Genomic DNA, 10835 nt, shown 5'->3' with positions numbered 1-10835 from the left:
ATCCACTTTCACAAAAGAAACTTTACTAAAGTTCAAAGCACACACTGTACTTAAGCAATAATAGTGGGAGACTTCAACACTCTAAACTCAGAAATGGACAGATGATGGAAACAGAGACTAAAGAGAGACACAGTGAAATCAATGAAAGTTATGAACCAAACAGATTTAACAAATATCTATAGAACATTTCATCCTAAAACGAAAGAATATACCTTCTTCTCAGCACCTCAGGGTACCTTCTCAAAAATTGACATTATATTCAGTCACAAAGCAAGCCTTCAACAGATACAAGAAGATTGAAATAATCCCATGTGTCCTATTAGATCACCACGGGTTAAGGATGGTCTTCAATAACAACAAAAACAACAGAAAACTCACAAGCACATGGAAGCTGAGCAACACTCTACTCAATGATAACTTGGACAAAAAAGAAATGAAAGACAGAATTTAATAAAAATGAAGGCACAATATATCAAAACATGAGACACAATTAAAGCAGTGCTAAGAGGAAAACTTATAGCACTAAATGCCACCCAAAAGAAACTGGAGAGAGCATAAACTAACAATTTGACATCACAACTAAAAGCTCTAGAAAAGAAAAGTTGGAAATACACCAAAGAGGAATAGAAGGCAGGAAATAATCAAATTCAGAGTTGAAATCAACCAAGTAGAAACAAAAAGAACTATACAAAGAATCAATAAAACCAGGAGCTGGTTCTTTGAGAAAAAAATATAAGATGAAACCCATAGAAATACTGTCCAGAGGGTACAGAGACACTTTGCAAATTAACAAAGTCAGGAGAGAAAAAAGATAAAACAAAAGAAACTGAAGAAATTCAAGAATTATCAGATCCTACTACAAAAAATAATAGCCAACCAAATTGGAAATCTAGAAAAAATTGACAATTTTTTAGACAGATGCCAGGTACCAAATTTAAATCAGGATAAAAAAACACATCTAAACAGTCCCACAACCCCCTAGAAATAAAAGAAGTCATTAAAAGTCTCCCAACCAAAAGGGGCCAAGGACCAAATGGGTTTAGTGCAGAATTCTATCAGACCTTCATAGAAGACCTCGTACCAATACTGTCCAAATTATTTCACAAAATTGAAACAGATGGAGCACTACCGAATTCCTTCTATGAAGCCACAATTACTCTTATAACGAAACCACACCAAAACCCAACAAAGAAAGAGAACTTCAGACCAATTTCCCTTATGAATATCAATGCAAAAATACTCAATAAAAAATTCTTGCAAACTGAATCCAAGAACACATCAAAATGATCATCCATCATGATCAGGTAGCCTTCATCCCAGGGATGAAGGAATGGTTCAATATACAGAAATCCATCAATGTAATCCACTATATAAATAAACTCTAAGGAAAAAAAACACATGGCCATCTGACTGGATGCTGGGAAAGCATTTGACAAAATTCAATATAACTTCATGGTAAAAATCTTGGAAAGATCAGGATTTCAAAGTCCATAGCTAAGCATAGTAAAAGCAATATAAAGCAAACCAGTAGCCAACATCAAACTGAATGGAGAAAAACCTGAAGCAATCCAACTAAAATAAGGGAGTAGACAAAGCTGCCCACTCTCTCCCTACCTATTCAATAATGTACATACAATCCTAACAAGAACAATTAGAAAACAAATGAACAAACAAACAAACAAAAAAGAGGTCAAAGGCATACAAACTGGAAAGGAAGAAGTCAAAATGTCACTATTTGTAGGTGATATGGCAGTATCCTTAAGTGACACCAAAAATTATACCAGAGAACTCCTTCAGCTGAAAAACAATGTCCCTCAAAGTGTCTGGATATAAAATTAACTCTTCAACCAAATGAGTAGCCTTCATCTACTCAAAGGATAAACAGGCTAAGAAAAAAATCAGGGAAATGACACCCTTCACAGTAGTCGCAAATATATAAATAATATAAAATACCTTGGTGTGACTCTACTCAAGCACATGAAAAATTTGTATGAACCCATCTTCAGGAATCTGAAGAAAGAAATTGAAGATCTCAGAAGTTGGACAAATTTCCCATGCTGATGTATTGGCAGGATTAATAAAGGAAAAATGGCCATCTTGCTGAAAGCAACCTATATATTGAATGCAATTCCCATCACAATTCCAAATCAAATTTGCAATTTGCAAATTCATTTGGAATAAGCAAACACCCAAGATAGCAAAAACTATTCTCAATAAAGGAACTTCTGCGGTAATCACCATCCCTGAATTCAAGCAGTATCACAGAGAAATGGTGATTTTAAAAAAGTTTGGTATTGGTAAAGAGACAGGGAGGTAGATCAGTGGAATAGAATTGAAGACACAGAAATGAACCCACACACCTATGGTCACTTGATCTTTGACAAAGGAGCTAAAACAATCCAGTGGAAAAAAAGACCGCATTTTTCAACGAGTGGTGCAGTTTCAATTGGAGGTCAGCACGTAGAAAGAATACAAATCAATCCATTCTTATTCCCTTGTACAAAGCTCAAGTCCAAGTGTGTCAACGATTTCCACATAAAATCAGATACAATAAAATGAATAGAAGAGAAAATGGGAAATAGCCTCAAACACATGGGTACTGAGAAAAATTTCCTGAGCAGAATATCAATGACTTATTTTCTAAGAACAAGAATTGCCAAATGGACCCTCATAAAGTTGAAAACCTTCTGTAAGTTAAATGACACTGTCATTAGGACAAAACGAAAACCAACAGATTGGGAAAAGATCTTTACCCATCCAATAAAGGACTAATATCTAATATATACAAGGAAGTCAAGAAATTAGATTCTAGAGAACCAAATAATTCCTTAGTAGGAATGGGGTACAAAGCTAAACAAAGAATTCTCAAATGAGGAATATCGAATGGCAGCAAAGCACCTAAAGAAATATTCAACATTCTTACTCATCAGGGCAATGCAAATCAAACAACTCTGAGATTCCACCTCATACAAGTCAGAAAGGCTAAGTTCAAAAAATCAGATGACAGCAGATTTTGGCAAGGACATGGAGAAAGAGGAACACTCCTCCATTGTTGGTGGGATTGCAAGCTCTTACAAGCACTGTGGAAATCAGTCTGATGTTTCCTCATTTACCTGTATATAGTACTACCTGAGGACCCAGCTATACAATTCCTGGGCATATACCCTAAAGATTCTCCAACATACAACAAAGACACATGCTCCACTATTTTCATAGCAGCCTTATTTATAATAGCCAGAAGCTGGAAAGAACCCAGATGCCGTTCAATGGCAAACTGGATACAGAAAATGTGGTACAATTAAACAATGGAGTACTATTCAGCTACTAAAAACAATGACTACATGAAATACTTACACAAGTGGATGGAACTAGAAAATATTATCCTGAGTGAGATAAAAAAAGTGGTGTGCACTCACTGATAAATGGATATTAACCCAAAAGTTTTGATTACCCAAGATACAATCCACAGACAATATTAAGCTCAAGAAGAAGCATGACTACAGTGCAGATCCTTCAGTTCTTCTTAGAAGAGGAAACAAAATACATGACAAAATAGGGAGACAAAATGTAGAGCACAAACTGAAGAAAAGGTCATCCAGGGACTGCCCCACCTGGGGACCCATTCCATATACAGTTTCTCCAGTGTAGGGGAATACCAGGGCATTGAGGTGAGAGTTGGTCTTTGGGTTGGGGAGCATCCTCATAGTATCATTGTGGAAGGTGATTTTATAGGGTGTTTTCAGAGGGGAAACCAGGAAAGGAGATAATACTTGAAATGAAAATAAAAATCCAATAAAAGAAAAAAATTACTATGTTATAAAAGTGATCGAGGTTTTCCACATAATTTTCCATCCAAACCTGACTATAACATTGGATCATATGTCTTTAAGTCCATGACAAATACAACCTGAAATCTGGACATACTTTAATATGAAAATAGGGAAATAACCATTCAGGTAAATTCAGGTAAAGTCTCTCTACTTTAGCTATAATAACATATTCCCCAAATCATCTTAACAAATATGGAGTTCATTAAGCTTATAGAGACACATTATAGTTTATCATAGTAGGGAATTCATAGTAGCAGGATCCTGAAAAAACTGGTCACTATACATTTGCTGTCAAACTGAAGGCAATAAATGCATGCTCTCTAGGTCTGTGCTTGCCCTCTGAATTTTATGCAATTCAAGGTCTGTTGTGTTACCCACAATTACAATTGCTTTTCCCACATCAGTTAACTTTTAATTTTTTTAAATAGTTACACTCCCCTGACTCCAATTTGTATTGTCCCTGTAATCTTGGAAGGACAATTTACTTAATGAAAGTGTACTCTTTCTTTTCTAGTAGCTGTTTACCTGTCAATACATTGCCAACCATGGATCTGGGAGGATCACTGTACTCCATATATCATAAGTTCAATGAAACCTGGTGTGTGTGTGTGTGTGTGTGTGTGTGTGTGTGTGTGTGTGTGTGTGTGTGTGTGTGTGTAACATAAAATAAAAAGTTTTAATATGGATTTTAAGATATCTTTAATATTATCTTTTCATCAAGCCCTAGTAAGATAATTAGAGGTAACTGACAGTAGGGAATTGATTGGTTATGTGTGATATATATCATTCCTAATAAAAATTATGCAAGTAAAAATGAAAATAAAATATTTTTTTCTTCAAGTGAACAAATTCTAGACATAAACAGTCTCACCAATTTTACAAGGTGTAAATACTGGTGACTCCAGATTACTTTTTTTGTTTTGTTTTGTTTTCATCTATGGTTTCTATTAATTTTCCAAGATACTTCAGTCCAGCCCTCATATCTGGATTCTAGCAATCAGAAAAATAGAAGTGGAAACGATAGGGGCAATCTTTTTCTCACACTTTACTAACAGACCTTTGGTACCAGATCAGTCTAGTCACCTTACCTGTACTCAGCTAAGTCTATTTTTAAAGAATAAGGGAATGTGGACACTGGACAAAAAATACTGCATTTGATAAAAAAGAAGAAATGGATATTTGCATTGATTTGGATTTTTGGCCTAAAAAACTGTTCCTTCTTAAAATTTACAAGAATAATATATTGTTTGTTCAATAAGGTAGTCCGTATGGTTAATATATATGAATATAACACATAAACAAATTATTCCTTGTCTTATGAGGAGTGATTGAACATGATTTGATGATGAGGCAGATAGAGCCACCTCTTGCAGGGCTCAGCGCACATCCTAAACTGAAGTTCTTTTGCCCCTTCTTTAGAATTCTCTTCAGTTCTTCCTCTATTACGAATGTCTTAATTCACTTTCTTCCCATAATTAATTACTACATAGGAGATTACGAAAATATTTTGCAATGTTATCTCACACATGGCAATACAATTCTAGTAGTTCTCAAAGATATTTTAGTAATTTGGTATTTAGTAATTACAAAAATAAATATGAACTTTTTTGTTAAATACTGAGATTCCAAATTTTCTCTGTCTAAATATTACATATTTCTTGCATATATTCCCTCAGAGATATATTAACCACTACAGGCACTTTTAAGAGAATGAATTTTAATGAAAAAGAGGTTCTTGTTACAAAACAAAACATTATTATAGTAATAAAGTTATCTCTAAATTCTGAAGAAATCTTGAAATACTGTAATTTATTTTATTTTATATAAATAGGGTTCAGAGAGAATATTGTGCTAAAGGAACTGTATCATACACATTTTTTGTTTAAATCTTGCAGAATAACAGGCAAATATATGTTATGCTGATGAACATCAGGTGAAAGACTTGGCAAGAACACTGCAGGTTTCAAATTGTAAGCTTGTGAATTAACACAGAGCCATTATGGAAGAGCAGTAACCTAGCCCTCTTGTCATTTGTGATAAGAACATCAATATTATTCATTGTCAGCATTCATTACATTTAGCAGGTATATGCTTCTATCCCTAAGGGTATGTTTCATTGATGTTTTTCTTAGCAAACAGCACAAGGACACAGGGACACAAACTCATATCTAACTGGTATTTTGAGTCTTCTCTTTTTCTCCGTGAAGCATTTACTACAAAGGAATAGAAACCATTTGCAAGAATTCTTTCAATTTTATGATATTATCATGGATACTTAACTGACATAGTTTAAGCACCTTTGATGTGAGAATAAATAATGTAAAATATATACTCTTCATGTTTCCATGTTCATTTTAAAGTTTTAAGTTACACAATTTGAAAACACAGTGCAGATGTATGTTTTGTATTACAAATTTCCTTTGGTGTTTTATTAATCTATTAATTTCAATCAAAAGTTAAACTTACAGCACAGCTCATGTATTAGTGAACTTTTTATCATGGTGTGCTTCCTTTTTTGCAGAAAATCAACTTTTTCTTTTATAAAATAGACATATTGATTATCTGTGTGCATGAGCTGCCCATCAGCCCATGATCTACAAAGGAAAAATTTTCTCACCCTAACAAATAAACACTTTAGACTGAGGTCCTTCTTAAAGGGACCATTATGCAACTACATGTAATGGACTCAGATATTGAGCTGTGGGGCAGCTAAAAAATTCTTTAAAAGAATAACAGGAAAATTATTATGAAGAACAAAAAAGGAAGAATCAACGTAAGTAAGGTAACATTCAGCAAATTTCATTTTAAATGATGGATAAATTTAGGCCAATTTCATAGCAAATTTCAGTCCTAGTATAGTTTGTCACTCTTTCTTAAATTACATATGTGCCCCATGCATGGATCCTTAGCAAAGCTGTGTTACAGGTGTGAGAATAAGTACTTTAAATTTCCAGGTTATAAACTAAAATAGTCAATAGATTAACGAATGATTAGAACACTTTCAATTTTTCTCAAGTAGAGTATGACAGTCTCCCTATGGAGAAATGAAAGATTAGAAGATGATGAAAAGAGAATAATAATATTTCAACATATAGATATTGAACAGATATGGTATATATGGTCATAACATTCTTCATATCTATCTTTTAACATCAACATTATATTACAATATGGAAAATTTTTCAGATTTACACTAGATGTTGATTTCATTTCCTTCTGCCTTTTATGGAGTGACCCCTATATCCAAGAGGAAATTATGCTCAAATTCCTTCTTTATGAAGATGCTAACAATAATGTACTCCATCCTACTTCATATATATATATATATATATATACATATTACAGCAGTTATAATATTTACAGAAAATCATATTAACTTACTTCAAAGAGATAAAATTGAATGAAATCAAAACTATTAGGATTGGAGAACACTTGTTCCAGTTCGTCCACCATGGCATCAGTGGAGATCGTTGCCTCAGATGAGTATGGGCACCCCTTTCTCATTTCAAGGACCAAGATTGCAAGTCTGGTCTCCTGGATTTTGAAGCCCTCAAGTCTCACATCATGGCTGCCAAAGCTGTAGCAAACACAATGCAGATGTCATTTGGACCAAACGCACTGAATAAGATGATAGTTGATAAGGATGGCGATGTGACTGTAAACAACGAAGATGCCAACATCCTAAGCATGATCGATGTTGACCATGAGATTGCCAAGCTGAGATTTGAACTGTCTAAATCCCAGGATGATGAAAATCGATATGGGACCACAAGAGTGGATGTCTTGAAGGTGCCTTGTTGGAAGAAGTTGAGCAGCTGCTGGACTATGGCATCTACCCAATAAGAATCACTGATGGCTAAGAACAGCCTGCCTGAATTGCTATTCAGCACCTGGACAAGATCAGCAATAATGTGCTTGTTGACATAAATAACCCTGAATCTCTGGGCTCCAAAGTGGTTAACAGCTGTCACCAACAAATGACTGAGATTTCTGTGAATTCCATCATCACAATGGCAGATATGGAGCTGAGAGATGTTGACTTTGAGCTCATCAAATGGGACAGCAAAATACTTGGGTGGCTGGAAAACACCAAACTCATAAAGCATGTGATCATTGATAAATACTTCAGTCACCCACAGATGTCTGGGGAAAAAAAATGGTGGATTCTAACATTTCGATTCTCACGTGTCCATTTGAGCCAGCTAAACAAAAGAAAAGGCACAAGCTGTTGTCACATCTATGAAGGACTACAAATCCCTGGAGAAGTAGAAAAGGAAAAATCTGAAGAGACGATTGAGCAGATTAAAGAAACTGGTGCTAACCTAGCTATTTGAAACTGAGACATTGATGATGAAGCCAATCATGTACTCCTTCAGAACTGCCTGCCTGCAGATCACTGGGTAGGAGGACCTGAGATTGAGCTGATCGCCATTGCAACAAGACGACACATTGTCCCATGGTTCTCAGAGCTTTCCTCTGAGAAGCTGGACTATGCTGGTATGGTGCAGGAGAACTCATGCTGGTTATACAGCAGTGTAAGAACTCTAGCACTGTGAAAAATTTTATCCAAGGAGGAAACAATATGATCATTGAAGAAGCAAATTAATCCCTCATGGTGTATCCCTGTGTGTCATCCAGGACCTCATCCCTGACAATCATGTTCTGTATGGAGGAGAGACAGCTGAAATATCCTGTGCCCTGGCAGTCAGCCAAAAAGGCAATCTGTAGATTGCTTTTTTTAACCCTCTAAAGGAAGAATGGATTAGTAAAAATCTTTTCCCAATCTGTTGGTTGCTGTTTTATCCTAATGACAGTATTCTTTGCCTTATAGAATCTTTGTAATTTATGTGTTCCCATTTGTCCATTCTTTTTTTTTTTAATCTTTATAAAATTGAGTATTTCTTATTTACATTTCGATTGTTATTCCCCTTCCCAGATTCTGGGGCAACATAGCCCTAACCCTTCCCCCTCCCCTTCTATATGGGCTTCCCCTCCCCATCCTCCCCCCATTACCACCCTCCTCTCAACAATCACTTTCACTAGGTGTTCAGTCTTGTCAGAACCAAGGGCTTCCCCTTCCACTGGTGCTATTACTAGGCTATTCATTGCTACCTATGATGTTGGAGCCCAGGGTGAGTCCATGTATAGTCTTTGGGTAGTGGCTTAGTCCCTGGAAGTTCTGTTTGGTTGGCATTGTTGTTCATATGGGGTCTCGAGCCCCTTCAAGGTCTTCCAGTCCTTTTTCTGATTCCTTCAACGGATGTCCCGTTCTCGGTTCAGTGGTTTGCTGCTGGCATTCTTTCTTCAGAGTCTTGAAGTTCTTATTGTACAGATCTTTTACTTGCTTGGTTAAAGTAACACCAAGGTACTTTATATTATTTGGGTCTATTATGAAGGGTGTCGTTTCCCTAATTTCTTTCTCGGCTTGTTTCTCTTTTGTGTAGAGGAAGGCTACTGATTTATTTGAGTTAATTTTATACCCAGCCACTTTGCTGAAGTTGTTTATCAGCTTTAGTAGTTCTCTGGTGGAACTTTTGGGATCACTTAAATATACTATCATATCATCTGCAAATAGTGATATTTTGACTTCTTCTTTTCCGATCTGTATCCCCTTGACCTCCTTTTGTTGTCTGATTGCTCTGGCTAGAACTTCAAGAACTATATTGAATAAGTAGGGAGAGAGTGGGCAGCCTTGTCTAGTCCCTGATTTTAGTGGGATTGCTTCAAGTTTCTCTCCATTTAGTTTAATGTTAGCAACTGGTTTGCTGTATATGGCTTTTTTACTATGTTTAGGTATGGGCCTTGAATCCCTATTCTTTCCAGGACTTTTATCATGAAGGGGTGTTGAATTTTGTCAAATGCTTTCTCAGCATCTAATGAAATGATCATGTGGTTTTGTTCTTTCAGTTTGTTTATATAATGGATCACATTGATGGTTTTCCGTATATTAAACCATCCCTGCATGCCTGTTATGAAGCCTACTTGATCATGGTGGATGATTGTTTTGAAGTGCTCTTGGATTCGGTTTGCTAGAATTTTATTGAGTATTTTTGTGTCGATATTCATAAGGGAAATTGGTCTGAAGTTCTCTTTCCTTGTTGGGTCTTTGTGTGGTTTAGGTATAAGAGTAATTGTGGCTTCATAGAAGGAATTCGGTAGTGCTCCATCAGTTTCAACTTTGTGGAATAGTTTGGATAGTATTGGTACGAGGTCTTCTATGAAGGTCTGATAGAATTCTGCATTAAACCCGCCTGGACCTGGGCTCTTTTTGGTTGGGAGACCTTTAATGACTGCTTCTATTTCCTTAGGTTATGGGGATGATTAACTGGTTTTATCTGTTCCTGATTTAACTTTCGGTACCTGGTATCTGTCTAGAAATTGTCCATTTCCTGCAGGTTTTCAAGTTTTGTTGAATATAGGCTTTTATAGTAAGATCTGATGATTTTTTGAATTTCCTCTGAATCTGTAGTTATGTCTCCCTTTTCATTTCTGATTTTGTTAATTTGGATACACTCTCTGTGTCCTCTCGTTAGTCTGGTTAAGGGTTTATCTATCTTGTTGATTTTCTCAAAGAACCAACTTTTGGTTCTGTTGATTCTTTCTATGGTCCTTTTTTTTCTACTTGGTTGATTTCAGCTCTGAATTTGATTATTTCCTGCCTTCTACTCCTCCTGGGTGTATTTGCTTCTTTTTGTTCTAGAGCTTTTAGGTGTGCTGACAAGCTGCTGACATATGCTATTTCCTGTTTCTTTCTGCAGGCACTCAGCGCTATGAGTTTCCCTCTTGGCACAGCTTTCATTGTGTCCCATAAGATTGCATATGTTGTACCTTCATTTTCATTAAATTCTCAAAAGTCTTTAATTTCTTTCTTTATTTCTTCCTTGACCAAGTTATCACTGAGTAGAGCATTGTTCAATTTCCACGTATATGTGGGCATTCTTCCCTTATTGTTATTGAAGACCAGTTTTAGGCCGTGGTGGTCCGATAGCACGCATGGGATTATTT

General features: G+C 35.8%; 1 pseudogene; it reads left to right on the top strand.

Annotated features, from left to right (window-relative positions):
- Nucleotides 1-7281: 7281 nt before the first annotated feature.
- Nucleotides 7282-8558, top strand: LOC116888019 (annotated as a pseudogene).
- Nucleotides 8559-10835: the final 2277 nt, after the last annotated feature.

This window comes from Rattus rattus, chromosome X (genome assembly GCF_011064425.1).
Source record: "Rattus rattus isolate New Zealand chromosome X, Rrattus_CSIRO_v1, whole genome shotgun sequence".
Taxonomy (NCBI): Eukaryota; Metazoa; Chordata; class Mammalia; order Rodentia; family Muridae; genus Rattus; species Rattus rattus.
Note: the sequence above shows the minus strand (reverse complement) of the source record. Positions and strands in the feature narration are given on the sequence as shown.